We start from the raw sequence: 16,769 nt of genomic DNA on the forward strand, positions 1-16,769 counted from the left end.
CCATTTCCTCCTCCAGGGGATCTTCCTGACCCAGGGATCGAACCCAGGTCTCCTGCATTGCAGGCAGATTCTTTACCATCTGAGCTTCAGGGAAGCCCCAAAGTTATGAATCAAACACTAGCCATATTTTGTTGAACTGACTTTTAAAAAAAAAATCAAAGGGTATGTTATCTGGAAATTCTCAATAGCAGTTTATAATTTCAACTTTATTGGCCTCATTAATTCACTAACTTAAGAGGCAGTTTCTAGTTTTCGGTTTTGCTTTAGTTACAGGTCAACATTCTGAGGTTTGATGTACCTACTTACCTATTTATGCATCTAGTTCTTTTTACCCTCTGAATTTTATTATTAGGGTATTACCTTATGACTTATTTATTCTCTTAAAGCTCTTTATGGGCTTCCCTTGTGGCTCAGCTGGTAAAGAATTTCCCCACAATGCGGGAGATCTGGGTTCGATCCCTGGGTTGGGAAGATCCCCTGGCGAAGGGAAAGGCTACCCACTCCAGTATTCTGGCCTGGAGAATTCCATGGATTCTATAGTCCTTGGGATCCCAAAGAGTTGGACAAGACTGAGGGACTTTCACTTTTCAAGGCTCTTTATGAACATTAAATCATAAGAAGATATTGATTATTTTACTTGAGCTCTGAAAGGCACGTAAAATTTGTTGACATAAATCCCATTAATTAAAATACTAAAAAGGATCTCTCTCACACCTGTAGGGAGGAAGTAAAGCATTGTGTGGTACTGTTGGTGTGTGTGAAGCACAACGTGATTTCACCTAGCAAAAAAGTAAATGAACGTTTTAAGTTTTTAAAACTTATCAAAACAATATTTTCCAACAAAAACTAGTAGAACAGAGGAAGGGTTGGTAGATAAAGACGTCCTACCTCTGTCTTCCTAGGAGAGGAATTTGAGGCTTACTTTAAGAGTGTATGACTCTAGACAAGTTACTTAAACTCTGTAAATCTCAGTTTCCTCATCTTTAAAGTGGGATAATAATAGTACATGTCGCATTGACTTTTGAGAGAAATAGTGAGGTAAAACGTATTTTCTTGGCATATGGTATTCTCTAAGTAATTGATAGTAATAGCAGTAGCACTTATTGGCTGCAATAATCTTCAGTGAAAATCAGTTCATGGTGAAAGTTCAGTGGTAGCAAAAGGAGTGGAAAGGAAAGATCAAATGAGTGAAGAATAGATAAGGAAACTCCCTGAGGGCTTAGCCTCTGGTATGATGTGGGTGTTGAAGTTTAGGGGGTGCCAGGGTGACTGATCGGTCAAGCATAGGGGCTGTTAAAAGAGATGGTGTTGTCCCTTACCCCAGGAACATAGGATTTCAAAGGAACATCATTAAGACAAAGTGGTAGGTAAAAAAAAGCTCAGGGTAACTTTTGTTTTTATTGAACAAGACTTTTAAATAAATTTGTATTTAATATTCACCATTTTAAAATGCTACTAAATGAAGTGACTTTTGTTATTCTCCTGTCTGAGTAATTCAAGTGTTCAGTACTTATTTGTTGGGCTAGTGAATGGCAAGATTTCTGTCATTGCCTCAGTTTGAAAGACTCGGCTCTTCTTTAAGATAAACAGTATCTAGAAGCATGGCCAGGTACGTTCACTGCACTGTGAGAGGAGGGGGAGAGGAGTCAGGAAGCATGTAGGTGGGAAGGTTTCCTGTTTCCAGGCAACAGCGAGGAGCTCCAGAGGGAAAGCAACTTGAATATAAATTCATTCAGGAGAGGACATTTTACCACACTGCTTTCTAGCCGGTGGGAACTCAGACTTGATTCTGGAAGAGACGGTGGGGTTTAAACTTCATTTGTCAACGGGTAAACTTACTGGAAACCGATTTCTCTTTAGGTTTTGTGTGTACCAAAAATATCACGTACAGGTTAGAATTTTAGAGTATTTTGAAAACAGTGGCCAGCCCCTGCGTGTTCGCCTCCTTTCTCCTTCTCCAGGAGCACAGGGACGTTGGGCGGCTTCATCGCCCCGTCCGTGGGCTGTTGAGAGCAGAGAGGCTCTTGGCCTTAGAGCGGCGCTTTCCCCGCCTGCCTCCATCTGCAGGAAGGAGGGAGAAGCACAGCACCCTCGCTCGCGGGGAGGTGCTTCCTCCTCGGGGCTCTACCAGAGCAGACGGCGAGAGCCCCTCCTGCGCCTCGGGCTTCGGGCCTCGGGCCTCAGGGAGTGCTGGCTGGTCGCGGCTCCTGGCGTCGTCCCGGCCCCTGAAATGCAGGAGAGGGGAGTGGCTTTGCAAGAGTGGAAGACGCGCCTGCAGGAGGAAGCTACCTGATGGGGTGGGTTAATCTCTAGGCTTTTGAGATACTAAAAAGGGGGGTTTAAATACTGCCCCCCCGGCCCCCCCCTCCCCCCCGCCAAAGCTCTCCAGTCTGATGCGGTAACTCTCTGGGCCCTGAAGGACCTTCTTCTAGAGTGTGTGGGTGCGCGTCGGTGTAGGAACCCGTGAGAAACCCGGGGAGGGTTACACACGCGGAAAGAGTTGCCTGTGCAGAATGCATTCTTTTCTCACTTTCACATTGGGTTCCCTCTAGAGCTCTGAGGCGGGCCACTTTCCTTTTAAAATCTGCTTTTCGTTGTTTCGTTAGACTACTGAATGTTTAAGAGTTATATTCAAAACTCTCAGGCAGACGATAGGTGTGATGAAGGGGGCAAGCACCCTGCAGATCTTGCGCTGGCAATTGCCCTCCGCTCCGGCAAGAGGAAGAGAGAGTAGATGCGGTTGGTCGGGGGGCCTGGAAGAGCCCGGCATTTTACCCCTCAGTCTAATCCGGAGTCTCCCCGAGTACCTCCAGGGACTGTTAGGTGCCTTAGTACACCCTAGTTTAATTTCGGGGCCATAGACAGAGCTGCCCAGATGCTTAAGCAAACATGCAGGATCCAAGCTTTATATTGGCTCCCGTCTCACCATGTGTCCGAGGATGAATCACCCCTTGAAGGGGCTAATCTGTCTCCTTATTGTCCTGTCTAGAAGGGTCACATTATTTAAGTGTAACTCCTGAGAGCCTGGCAGGTCTTTTCAAACAAATGTTGATGGATGCCTTGCAGTCCCTCCCACCCCAACAGATTTCTTTACGCTTCTTTTTACATAGACACTTAACCTATGTTGAGGGTGCCTCTTTTATGACCAGAGAGAAGAAATTAAAGGAGTTTGGTCCTCGTGGTTTATAGTTTGTTCTTGCCCAGCTTGTGCAGCGTCTTTTAGTCAGAAGTCAAGCTGTATTCCCTTTTTTCTGTACTTGTGTTCTCAGTATCCTGTGGGGACATTCAGAAAGGGCTTACAGTAAATGATCATTTTACTATCATTTTCTATAGAATTTTTTTTTAAGTCTCGTTTTAAGAACATGATTTGACATGTTCTGGGGTATTTTTGTTAATTATGTAATTATATATTTATAACAATGGATTTTTCTTAACCCTAAGTAACTTTGGATTTGTATGGGAGAAGCTCATTGTAAATCAAAGCTGGAGATTTTAAAAAGCCAATAATCTTTATGTAAAGTTTGAGTTACATATGGCATCATATAGGTATTTAATTAGGTCTAGTTCATTTTAATCACTTGATATTAAAGAGTTTAATTTCAGATAGAGGGAATTATGAAAGATTAATAAAAATAGGTGCTACACATCATACTTTTTAAAAAATAGTTTGGCTTACCAGGCATTTATGTTAGCTGTTTATCTGATTTTTAAAGACATAGCTTCTGTTGTGCTAGCCTTTTAGACAGAAGATAAGTCTTAAATCCAAAAGTTTTTTTCCTGTTAATTTTTTCTTTATTATTCTCACTGTTTCCTCCAACATTATCATCCTTGCTATTTCTTTGAATGTTCAGTATTGTTATCTTGTATCATCATGTTCATAGGGTAATGTGTATTAACAATCTCTTTTATTTTACTGAAGCGTCAAAAGTAAGATTTCCATGTGGGATTCAATTAATAAAGGAACATTATCTTTTGACATCAGTCTCTCTAAATGTTAATTGAATAGTTAAGCATTTACCAAGAATATGACTGATATATAGATATCCTATCAGGAAAAAAATATTCTATGGTCTAAAAATATTAAAGTGGAGAAAGAAATGGCAACCCACTCCAGTATTCTTGCCTGGAATGGACAGAGGACTTTGACTGGCTATAGTCCATGGGGTCGAAAAAGAGTTGAACAGGACTTAGTAACTAAACAACAACAACAACAAAATACTAAACAGTATTTTTAATAAGAGATGCTAAATTTCATGATTTTAGTCTTCTGTAATTATGCCAATAAATGTTTGAATATGGAAAACCTAAAGTCTACCTGATACCTCCTCTGTTCCTAACCTTTTAAATTGTTATTCATAAGTGAATTCTTGAATGAATTTTGCTTAAAGAACAATCTATATTTAACAAGGAGCAAATTTAAACGAAGCTAATTTTTTATAGAAGCTGCTAGTTTTGCCTTAAAATACCTTTAATCATATTTTCACTTATTGAACATTTAGAGAGTGATCACACTTATGTTCTGAAGTGTTGGATGGATAAAAGAGAAACTTGGACCTTTCCCCCACATTTAGGAAAGGAATAGTTGTTGCAGCATTTATGCTGAATCTTTTTTGAAGGTATAGGCCAGTCTCCGGATTCCTAAATTTGGGAATTCCCCTTCTGTAATCCTGTATTTGTGTCCTGCTCCTACCAAGTGTAAAGGGACCATATTTTTTTCACTCTTCTATCTTGTATGGCCTATTAGTTCTTTGTACATACTAGACAGGTAATAATTGTGGAATTAAGCAGAGATTTTTAAAAAGTAGAGTTGAGGATGGAATGATAGGCCAAATTATAATTCAGTTCAGTTCAGTTCAGTTGCTCAGTCATGTCCAACTCTTTGCAACTCCATGATTCGCAGCATGCCAGGCCTCCCTGTCCATCACCAACTCCCGGAGTTCACTCAGACTCACATCCATCGAGTCAGTGATGCCATCCAGCCATCTCATCCTCTGTCGTCCCCTTCTCTTCCTGCCCCCAATCCCTCCCAGCATCAGAGTCTTTTCCAATGAGTCAACTCTTCCCATGAGGTGGCCAAAGTACTGGAGTTTCTTGGTTTGCTAATTAGTCTTCTCTGTTGTGGTCATGGGCTGATGTTGTTCAGTTTTTATACATTGTATGCTTCCTCGGGAACTAATATCCTTGATTTGGCTGTTTCTTTTACTTTGCAAACAGGGATTTAAGATAAGAAAACTTGAATTTGAGTTTTACATAAAGAATACAATGGATCAGCCACAGAGCCAAAGTTACAAAATTTATGAATTCTAGTTCTTAATTGGGGCTTCCCTGATGCCTCAGACGATAAAGATTTTGTACTATGGCCTCTTAACCAGTAGTCTGATATTTTTAGAAAAGAATGATGGTTTATAGTTGTCATCACTATCATTAAAATAATTTTAAACAGTTTAGTTTTTTTTTAATTTGTATACAGTGTTACCACATCTATAGTCACATTTATAAAACATATTTATTTTATAATGTTAATTTTAGTATAATATATGCATATATATGAGCATTTTATCAGTTCAGTTCAGTCGCTCAGTCGTGTCTGACTTTTTGTGACCCCACGAACTTTAGCACGCCAGGCTTCCCTATCCATCACCAACTCCCTAAGCTTACTCAAACTCATGTCCATCTAGTCAGTGATGCCATCCAACCATCTCATCCTCTGTCAACCCCTTCTCCTCCTGCCTTCAATCATTTCTAGCATCAGGGTCTTTTCCAATGAGTCAGTTCTTCATATCAGGTAATCAAAGTATTGAAGTTTCAGCTTCAGCATCAGTCATTCCAATGAATATTCAAGACTGATTTCCTTTAGGATTGACTGGTTGGATCACCTTGCAGTCCACTGGATTCTCAAGAGTCTTCTCTAACACCACAGTTCAAAAACATCAGTTCTTTGACCCTCTGCTTGCTTTATGGTCCAACTCTCACATCCATATATGACTACTGGAAAAAGCATGGCTTTGACTAGATGGACCTTTGTTGGCAAAGTAATGTCTCTGCTTTTTAATGCTGTCTAGGTTGGTCATAACTTTTCTTTCAAGGAGCAAGCATCTTTTAATTTCATGGCTGCAGTACCATATACAGTGATTTTGGAGCCCCCCCAAAATAAAGTCTCTCACTGTTTCCATTGTTTCCCCATCTATTTCCCATGAAGTGATGGGACTGGATGCCATGATCTTAGTTTTCTGAATGGTGAGTTTTAAGCCAGCTTTTCAGTCTCCTCTTTCACTTTCATCAAGAGGCTCTTTAGTTCTTTGCTTTCTGCCATAAGGGTGGTGTCATCTATATATCTGAGGTTATCAATATTTCTCCCAGCAATCTTGATTCCAGCTTGTGCTTCATCCAGCCCAGCATTTTTCATGATGTACTCTGCATATAAGTTAAATAAGCAGGGTGACAATATACAGCCTTGACATACTCATTTTCCTATTTGGAACCAGTCTGTTGTTCCATGTCCGGTTCTAACTGTGGCTTCTTGACCTGCATACAGATTTCTCAGAGGGCAGGTCAGATGGTCTGGTATTCCCATCTCTTGAAGAATTTTCCACAGTTTGTGGTGATCCAACAAACAAAGTCAAAAGCTTTGGCATAGTCAATAAAGCAGAAGTAGTTGTTTTTCTGGCACTCTCTTGCTTTTTCTATGATCCAGCAGATGTTGGCAATTTGATATCTGGTTTCTCTGCTTTTCCTAAATCCAACTTGAACATCTGGAAGTTCACGGTTCATGTACTTGTTGAAGCCTGGCTTGGAGAATTTTGAGCATTACTTTGCTAGTGTATGCTGCTAAGTCGCTTCAGTCATGTCCGACTCTGTGCGACCCCAGAGACGGCAGCCCACCAGGCTCCCCTGTCCCTGGGATACTCCAGGCAAGAACACTGGAGTGGGTTGCCGTATGAGATGAGTGCAAATGTTGTGGTAGTTTGAGCATTCTTTGGCATTGTCTTTCTTAGGGATTGGAATGAAAACTGACCTTTTCCAGTCCTGTGGCCACTGCTGAGTTTTCCAGATTTGCTGGTGTATTGAGTGCAGCACTTTCACAGCATCATCTTTTAGGATTTGAAATATTTGAAATGAACATTCTATAAGTTAATGAAGGTGTATTCTGCTCTTTGCTTCATTAAAAGCACTGTATGTATGTACATTGCTGATCTTTAGAGGATAATCTGTACTTTAATATTTTTTTTCTGTACCATTTTTTGTATCTCATTCCCTTTCTGACTCTTCTCAAGTCTGTTAGTAGCCTTGTTATATGGTTTGCTGGTAGATAATGAAGCATATTGCAACAATGATCAAAATAAAAATCAAGGTGTTGTGAAGTTTAAAGGCCTGCCTTAAATATATGTGACTTGTTGGCTAATAATAAAAACAAATCTTGCTATTCAGAGGGGTTTTAATTTTTTTTTTTAAGACTTTTAATCTTTTGTATTTTGAATAGTTAAAAGAGACTCTGAAGCAGACTTTCAGATTAACCATGATGTTGCTGTGGGGGCAAATGGATGTCATGAAGCAGTATAGAGGCTGAGGAAACCCGGAGAATGTCAAGTCCGTACCTCAGTTACAGGAAACAATAATGTGTGGAGTAAGCCACTCCTGCATTTAGCAAGTTCACGCTATTGCTGATCTTAAGGAGAGTCAGTTTTGAGAATTTGAGAGGTCAATAGCCATATAGCAGTGGATTGAAAAACAAGTAGGAAGGGAGAAAAAGGTGATAGTTGCTGTTGACAAGTGTTTTGATAAGTGTTACTTGGAAAGGAGGAAGAGAGAGTAGTAATACCTAGAGATGGAATTGGAAACTGATTGGTTCTTTATGCTAAAAGGAGATACCTTTATTTCCAAGTAGGAAAAAATAGCTTCTTGAAAGACTGATAGTATATAAATGAAAGCAAGTACAATTTAAATATTATTTAGTTTTTCATAATTATGATGTTTATAAGAAGCCTTTCTTTTTCAACTGGGTGGCTTTTAGCTAACTCACTACCACAAAAATACAATCCTATTTATTTTTCTATAGTTCTTTTAATTCCTTTGGATAATATTTTATCAAGGTTTATAATTTTTAGTGAAGCTAAATTGGCATGAGGCACTGGAAATAATAAGAGAAATAATTCCTGAATAGGAAACCTGTGTTTTATATATTTAAGCCTCTCTGGATAACTAAAAAGTAGATCTATTTTAATTGTTACTAAAACATAATAGGGAGATGCAAGAAAAAAGATATTTATGGTTATATTATGTTTTTGTCACTGAAGAGGTCAGTAACCCCTAAACTAAGAGGCTCCAGAATCTTCAGATTTCAGTCCATATTAACTCTTGTTGGTTAGGGTTACACTTTATTAATAATTTTTGGACATTGTTATTAATTAACAATAAAAATCAACTTTCAGATATATTTTCGGATGGTCTTTCATATAGCTTTAATTAAGTGTTCTCATTTTAAGAAACCACAATGCAAAATCAAAGTTAATATCAAATAAATAGAGGATAATTATTTGGCCAAGATAATTTATCCACGTGGTTATCTTAAATATCTAAGTAAACTTCTGTTTTAAAGAGTTTATTTATGTATATTAACTCTTTGTTCATCAGAGAACTATGGCTGATGGGCAGAGAAATATAAAATTTTAATGTTTTAAAAATCACTAGCATTTGAATATTAATCAGAAATGAACTTCAATTAAAGTATTCAGTTTGTTGTGCTTATATATGCCCATACCATAAATAAACGTGAATTCATTTTTGAAGAGATACCCTTGTGTCTTTTTTAGATCACTTAAGTCAAGTAATGGACATATCATTAGAGGTTAGCTATTTCTTAATGGGGAAAAAAATTTTTTAATGTTTCATTTAGCTGATAAATACAAAAGAAATAATACATTTCGGGTGCCCTGATTAGATAACTTATTTATAACAGCTTTACTGTTGGATTTTTGTCTTTTGTCACAATGTTTGACAAAAATGTTCACCTAGAGTGAATGTTGAACCATTAAGACCATGTTCTTTAAACAGGGGTCCACAGAGTTGTCTGTAGATTTATTTTTTTTTTGGTCAAGACTAAGTAAGTTTGAGAAACAGTATCCTTGATTGTGATCTGTGCTTATTGTGTCCAGTGATGTAATAAGCAAGTGATTCCACACTGTTGAGGGCTTTGCCGTTTTATCTTGCTTTATTCCACCACTTCAGAATATTTTGAAAACTTAACATTTTTAAAGAGAAAAGAGGGACTTTTGTGCTAAAATTCTGTGCCCCCATTGCAGGGGGCTTTGGCTTGATTTCCCATGTTGGGAAACTAAATTCCACATGCCACAACTGAGGAGTTTGCATGCCGCAGCTAAAAAAAGAGTTCTTGGGCCACAATTAAGAGCCAGGGCAGCAAAATAAGAAAGTATTTTTTTTAAGAAGAGGAATGAAATTAGTTTTGGTAAGCTTTTGAGGATTTAATCCCGTATTAAAGTGATAGACAGAACTTCTTGCAGTTCTAGATAATCTAAGCTAGAAATTTCTGTTTTCACAATTCCTAAAGAATTGGTTAAGATTATGTTATGGAGTTTTTCAGTCTTTAATCTACTGTTATTTATTAAAGCCTGCATGGGGACAGTTGCTTGCTTGAGTCAAGGAGGGAGCATGACTGCAGGAAATGGGCATTGGATAAGAGGATAGAAATAGTGGGGATCAAGCCTTAACTGGTGGTGCCTGCCCTGTTTTGATTCCTTTTCACCTTCACTGGGCAGGCCAGACAGGTACAGATTTGCAGACTCTAGACTCTTGTCTCTCAGTCTGGTTGGGGGAAGCAAAACCTAGAGACTAAGTGGTTTGGTCACAGTTTGAGGCAGTTGCTGTTTCATCTCTCTGTCCATTCATCTATCATTCCATCTAGTCATCCATGCTCTTCATTTGCACGTGGTAAGTCACTGATCACTCAAGTACCTTTTGTATTCCAGGCTTTAGGCGAAAGATGGAGTCCATTCCTTCAATAACTCACAATTTTATAGCAAGTTGGCAGAAAGCCAAGCAGAAATAGTACAGAAATTGCCTTGTTTTCATAATGTATTATCACTGACAAATTAGTTTTTCATTTTTTAATTTGTTTATCTTCTGTTCTTCCTCTGAGAGTAGAAGCCTTGTCTGTTTCATTCCCCTTTCTATCGCAGTGCTCAAGGCAGTACCTGATGCACCCTAGGTGTTAAGTAATTATTGAATAAATTGAATGAATGAATGAATGTTTTAGTCCAGTAAATTGTCCAGTAAGACTGTATGGAGGGGAGGAGACAGGAGCTAGATATTAAAAGGTGGTCAGGCTTTGAGGAGGTGTAAAAGGAGGAAGCAACTGACAGAAGGAACAACATGGTCACAAAATAAGAAAAAGGACCTGGAGCAAGGAGATGGGAATGGAAAGGTAGAGGACAGGAAGATCATCAGTAAAGAAGCTAGCCTGGATTGACTAGCCCTTTCGTGTAGAAGAGAAGCCAGGTAACTTTGTTCAGGTTGCTTAACTCCTCCGTTCCTTAGTTTTCCAATTCCCAAAAATAAAAAATTTCAGCCATTAAGAAGATTATGTTCACTTATATTTTTAATAACATGAAGGAATACTTAATGTTATTTTTCCTGGAATATAAGTGAGTAAAAAAGATCAATTAATTTTGGTATACTCACTCAACATATGACCGTATACTCTTGAGTTAAACACAAGCACCCAGATGAATATCAGACGTAACATCCTGAGAGAAGGGAGCAAGCCATAGAAGAATATTCCACTTACATAAAATTCAGAAGCTGGCAAATTTAAACTGTATTGTTTAGCAATACATGTGTAAGTGCAACCTGTATAAAGTAATGCGTTTATTTACAATTATTAAAACTTGTCATAAAAAAAATACTCCTCAGGAAGGATTTATGGTAAAACCCCCCCTTTCCCCGTCTTCCCATTTGCTACCTTCATATCAAGTTTAGTTGATTTCACTTACCATTGCATCTCTGAAATCAGTCCACAGCTCCTCTTTTTACTAGCTCCATCCTAATTCAGACCACCACAGTACCTGCCTGCATAATTTAACCAGTTTCCCTGCCTTTAGTTTTGCCTCTTTTCTGTCCACTCCTCACTCCATTGCTGCCAGAGTTGATGTTGTTCAGTTGCTAAGTAGTGTCTGACTCTGTGACCCCATGGACTGCAGAATGCAGGCTCCTCTGTCCTTCACTATCTCCTGGAGTTTGCTCAGATCCATGTCTGTTAAGTCAGTGATACTATCTAACCATCTCATCCTCTGCCACCCCCCTTCTCCTGTTGCCTTCTATATCTTTGCCACCAGGGACTTTTCCAATGAATTGGCTCTTTGCATCAGGTGGCCAAAATATTAGAGCTTCAACTTCAGCATCAGTCCTTTAAATAAATATTCAGGGTTGATTTCCTTTAGGATTGACTGGTTTGATCTCCTTGCTGTTCAAGGGACTCTCAAGAATCTTCTCCAGCACTACAGTTTGAAAGCATCAGTTCTTTGACTTTTTGCCTTTTTTATGGTCCAACTCTCACATCCATCCATGACTGCTGGAAAAACCATAGTTTTGACTATATCAACCTTTGTCAGCAAAGTGATGTCTTTGCTTTTTAATACACTATCTAGGTTTAATACACTAGCTAGGTTTGTCATAGCTTTTCCAAGGAGCAAGTGTCTTTTAATTTTATGTCTGCAGTCACTGTCTGCAGTGATTTGGAGCCCAAGAAAATAAAATCTGTCACTGTATCCACATTTTTTTCCTTTCTACTTGCCATGACATGATGGGACCAGATGCCATGATCTTCGTTTTTTTGAATATTCAGTTTTAAGCCAGCCTTTTCAGTCTTTCACCCTCATCAAGATTCTCTTCAGTTCCTCTTCACTTTCTGCCATTAGAGTGATATCATCTGCTTATATCTGAGGTTGTTATTTCTCCCAGCAGTCTTGATTCCAGCTTGTGACTCAATTAGCCCTGCATTTCAGATAATGCAGTCTGCGTATAAGTTAAATAAGCAGGGTGACAATATATAGCCTTGTTGTATTCCTTTCCCAATTTTGAACCAGTCAGTTGTTCCATGTCCAGTTTTCTAACTGTTGCTTCTGTCCTGCATACAAGTTTCTCAGGAGGCAGGTAAGGTGGTCTGGTATTCTCATCTCTAAGAATTTTCCATAGTTTGCTGTGATCCACATAGTCAGAGGCTTTATCGTAGTCAGTGAAGCAGAAGTTCCAAAATGCAGATCTCTTATTACTCCTACACTGAATTCTTATCATACTTAGAATAAATACACACTCCTTACCATGGCTAAGAAATTCCTGAATGATTTGGCTATTTATCTTTTGTTCTTTTTTCTCCATACCCACTTTCTTTTCCTCTCAACACTTGCCTTTCTCATGTCTTAGGCTCTGATTGAAATGTAAGAATGGGGTAAAAATTGAACATATAGCATGATATAAAGGCAAAGTCCTTGTTCATATGACAGGCTTTGGGATTATAAAGAAAAACATCTGGGATCAAAAATCAACAGTGAGTGATGTGATTATAGGAAATATTTATTTCCTTGAAATCATACATAGTATACTAGTGAACACTAATGAATGTGAGAATTAAATTAGGTAAAAAATAAGAAATGATGTTTACAAAGAATGTGTGTGACGTCAGAGTTAGGACTAATGTGTTACACATACTTATTTCCACTTCTGCCAATTACTTTACCCCATGAAACTTCTCTTTAGCCTTTTTGACACATTGCATTTGAATTTCTAGAAATCATTTTATGCTCTTTCTATGATTTCTAGTGCAAACCTGATTATGTGGGAGAAAAAAGTAAACATTTTACTATTTGAGTTTATAATTACACTCAGTGAATAAATATATTTCGAACAACTGCTATTTGAGCATTCTCCTGTTATGTTCTTAGGGAGATAGACAAAAAGTGTGCTTGGTTCCTTACTCTCCAAAATCTCTTAAGAGGACTGAGAAAACAAAGCTATTAGAAGAAGCTAGAGAACAATTGAAGTTAAAACAGTTTAATCCTAATTCAGAACTCTGGGTTTTCTGCCTCCTAATTTTATTTCCAGAATGCCTTTTTGATCAAGTTACTTGGTTCTCTAGGTAGTTATCTGTTTAAAAAAAAAGTAACAGAGAAATGACCACTGATTCATATACTCCAGCTGCTTCTAACTCATCAGCTCTGGTTTAAGTGATCAAACGATTCTTGGCACTGTTTCAGGAAGTTCCACCAGAGGAAGCATGAAAGCCTAAGAGGCTTGGTTTTCGAGCTGTGCCACATAGCAGCTCTTTTTTAAAGTTTCGGAAGTGAAATTGTGCTCTTCATTTTCTCTGGGAAGGTTATCAAAGAAGATAGTTAAGCTGACTGTTGTTCAAGTACAGAAATATGCCTGTTTTGAGAATTTTGGCTTTTTTAATCACACACACAAAAGGTATACAGATGTATTGAGAGAAAGGGCAAGATCTAGCAAAGCAAAATTTGTTCAAAAGTGTGATTTTTGCAGTTGTCTTGAAATTTTGCGTCGTGCTCTGTGGATTTTGATTTGTTCCTTTAGTGCTTTCCAGCATTTCAGGGTGTAATCTGGTCCCTTCATCTTTTCTACAGGTCTTAATCCTTCCTCCCCACCACCCCAGGAATATGACTTAACAGGTACAATATGATGTACAAATACTTCGAATAGGAAGTATTTCCTTAAAGTGCATCTTTGTAAAACACCTCTGAAAATATTTTCATAAATAACCATTCCATGGGACTGGAAAGGTTGTATCAGCTTTAAACTTGAAAATTTTATAATTTGAATAATAAGATATAGGTTCTATATTACAGTTAAACAGGAAGTTATTTATGTATGTTCATATACGTGAATCTGTTTTATTTCAGTTTTCTCAATCTTCATGTCTCTTATTTTACCAGTTCCCCACATATTTCTTTAAATCATTTTAGAGTTTAATCTTCATCCAGAGCACTTCCTATCTACACTGATGAATCCCTATTGCAGGGAACGCGTTGGGCTTTCTTTCCTATCTGAGAGCTTACTTATCTATTACTTAGTCTATTAGCAAAAGCCAAGCCAGTGGGCATATGACCAGCACTTGGGGTATGGGACAGATAGTAGGAATTAAGCTATTTCAGAGTGCGAGCTCAGGAATCTCATTCATCAGTAACAGCACAGGTTGTGTGTGGTCCACAGCTTTGCACGCCCCAGTATTGCCTGAAACTTATTGACCTTTTATGACTTTGCCTCCTTAACACAACCCTCAATACCTTCAGCTTCCAGACATTATCCATTCTTGGGAATCTGCCAATTTCCTAAAGGTTAATGCCATTCCGGATGGTTTTTTTTTTTCCCCGATAGTCATAGGAGAGAATCATAGATTGAGTATAGAATCACATCATTAGCTTTCAAGGTATATTTCCCTTCTCCTTGGTGCTTGTAAGTTCTAAAAGAAGTTTTTTTAAAAACTATAATGCCTATCTAAAAAGAAAGGGAAAAAAGCACCAAACTTAGATAACATTCTTCATTTTTCATAGGACAGTGAAAAAAGTTATAAAAAGAATGAAAGAGATCAAAATCTGGGTGGTAGTGCAAGTCCAATAAAAGAGGCTTATTAGAAAAACTTGCGTTACGAGGCAGAAACAGCAGCTTAAACGTGAGTGGGGCGAGCAGGAGGCCTTTGAGAAGCATTTGGAATTCCCTGCTCCTCCAAATTTTATTCTGCATTGATGAACAAATGTATTTGCAAACTTTCCACTATATGCTAAAACCACCTGATTTCAAGAAAGAAAACCCAGTTCAAATCTTTCCTTTTTAAGCTTACTTAGCAGACAAGATGCTTGGCCTCTATGGAGCTTAGTGCCTTTATATAATGTTTACCTCAGTGGTTTTTCTCTTAAATAGAAATATATTGTAAAATATGCGTGCTAAATTTCCATCAGTAGAATTTTGTATATTATAGACCCATCGTGGGTGTCTGTGTAATTCTAAGGGACCTGCTAAATCTTTGACAAATTTTGACTTTCAGATCTCAGAGCTCTTAGAGCTAGAGAGTTGGTACAGGATAATAGAAATATACCTATTCTCTGGGAAAGTTATCAGACTAAGAAGAACATGAAAGTAAATGATATATGTAATCTGATTTGAGAGGATATATTTCTACAAAATAGAACCCTTCAGCTTCAGCTTCTTCAGTGTTACGGTCAGGGCATAGATTTGGATTACCATGATATTGAATGGTTTGCCTTGGAAACGAACAGAGATCATTCTGTCGTTTTTGAGATCACATCCAAGTACTGCATTTCGGAATCATATGTTGACTATGATGGCTACTCCATTTCTTCTAAGGGATTCCTGCCCACAGTAGTAGATATAATGGTCATCTGAGTGAAATTCACCCATTCCAGTCCATTTTAGTTCACTGATTCCTAAAATGTGGATGTTCACTCTTGCCATCTCCTGTTTGACCACTTCAATTTGCTTTGATTTATGGACCTAACACTTCAGGTTCCTATGCAATATTGCTCTTTACAGCATCGGGCCGTGCTTCCATCACCAGTCACATCGACAGCTGGGCATTGTTTTTGCTTTGGCTCCATCTCTTCGTTATTTCTGAAGTTATTTCTCCACTGATCTCCAGTAGCATATTGGGCACCTACCAGCCTGGGGAGTTCCTCTTTCAGTGTCCTATCTTTTTGCCTTTTCATACTGTTCATGGGGATCTCAAGGCAAGAATACTGAAGTGGTTTGCCATTCCCTTCTCCAGTGGATCACATTTTGTCAGAACTCTGCACCATGACCTGTCTGTGCTGGGTGGCCCCACACGGCATGGCTTAGTTTTGTTGAGTTAGACAAGGCTGTGGTCCGTATGATCAGATTGGCTAGTTGTCCGTGATTGTGGTTTCAGTCTGTCTGCCCTCTCAGTGCCTACCATCTTTCTGGGGTTTCTCTTACCTTGGACGTGGGGTATCTCCTCATGGCCACTGCTCCTGACCTTGGATGTGGGGTATCTCCTCTCGGCCACTTGCCACTCCAGCACTGCATAGTTAAAAGATGATGCTGTGAAAGTGCTGCAATCAATATGCCAGCAAATCTGGAAAACCCAGCAGTGGCCACAGGACTGGAAAAGGTCAGTTTTCACTCCAGTACCAAAGAAAGGCAATGCCAAAGAATGCTCAAACTACCTCACAATTGCAATTATCTCACATGCTAGTAAAGTAATGCTTAAAATCCTCCAAGCCAGGCTTCAGTAATACGTGAACCGTGAACTCCCAGATGTTCAAGCTGGTTTTAGAAAAGTCAGAGGAACCAGAGATCAAATTGCCAACATCCACTGGATCATCAAAGAAGCAAGAGAGTTCCAGAAAAACATCTATTTCTGCTTTATTGACTGTGCCAAAGCCTTTGACTGTGTGGATCACAATAAACTGTGGAAAATTCTGAAAGAGATGGGAATACCACACCACCTGACCTACCTCTTGAGAAATCTGTATGCAGGTCAGGAAGCAACAGTTAGAACTGGACATGGAGCAACAGACTGGTTCCAAATAGGAAAAGGAGTACGTCAAGGCTGTATATTGTCGCCCTGCTTATTTAACTTATATGCAGAGTACATCATGAGAAACGCTGGGCTGGAAGAAGCACAAGCTGGAATCAAGATTACCAGGAGAAATATCAATAACCTCAGATATGCAGATGACACCACCCTTATGGCAGCAAGTGAAGAGGAA

At 38.7% G+C, this 16,769-nt stretch overlaps 1 protein-coding gene across 8 annotated transcripts in view; it reads left to right on the forward strand.

Annotated features, from left to right (window-relative positions):
• BBX (bobby sox homolog (Drosophila)) overlaps positions 1–16,769 on the forward strand; it is a 299,118-nt gene that overhangs the window by 55,178 nt on the left and 227,171 nt on the right. Inside the window, exon 1 of one of the 8 annotated variants that reach the window (XM_010838552.1) lies at positions 517–2,297. The exons of the other annotated variants lie outside the window; for them this stretch is intronic. The gene's annotated coding sequence lies outside the window, so the exon portion shown is untranslated. Of the gene's footprint in view, positions 1–516; positions 2,298–16,769 lie in introns of those variants that run through there. 8 annotated transcript variants of the gene reach the window in all.

The sequence above is a fragment of the Bison bison genome, unplaced genomic scaffold, assembly GCF_000754665.1.
Source record: "Bison bison bison isolate TAMUID 2011002044 unplaced genomic scaffold, Bison_UMD1.0 scf7180017864098, whole genome shotgun sequence".
NCBI classification, from domain to species: domain Eukaryota; kingdom Metazoa; phylum Chordata; class Mammalia; order Artiodactyla; family Bovidae; genus Bison; species Bison bison.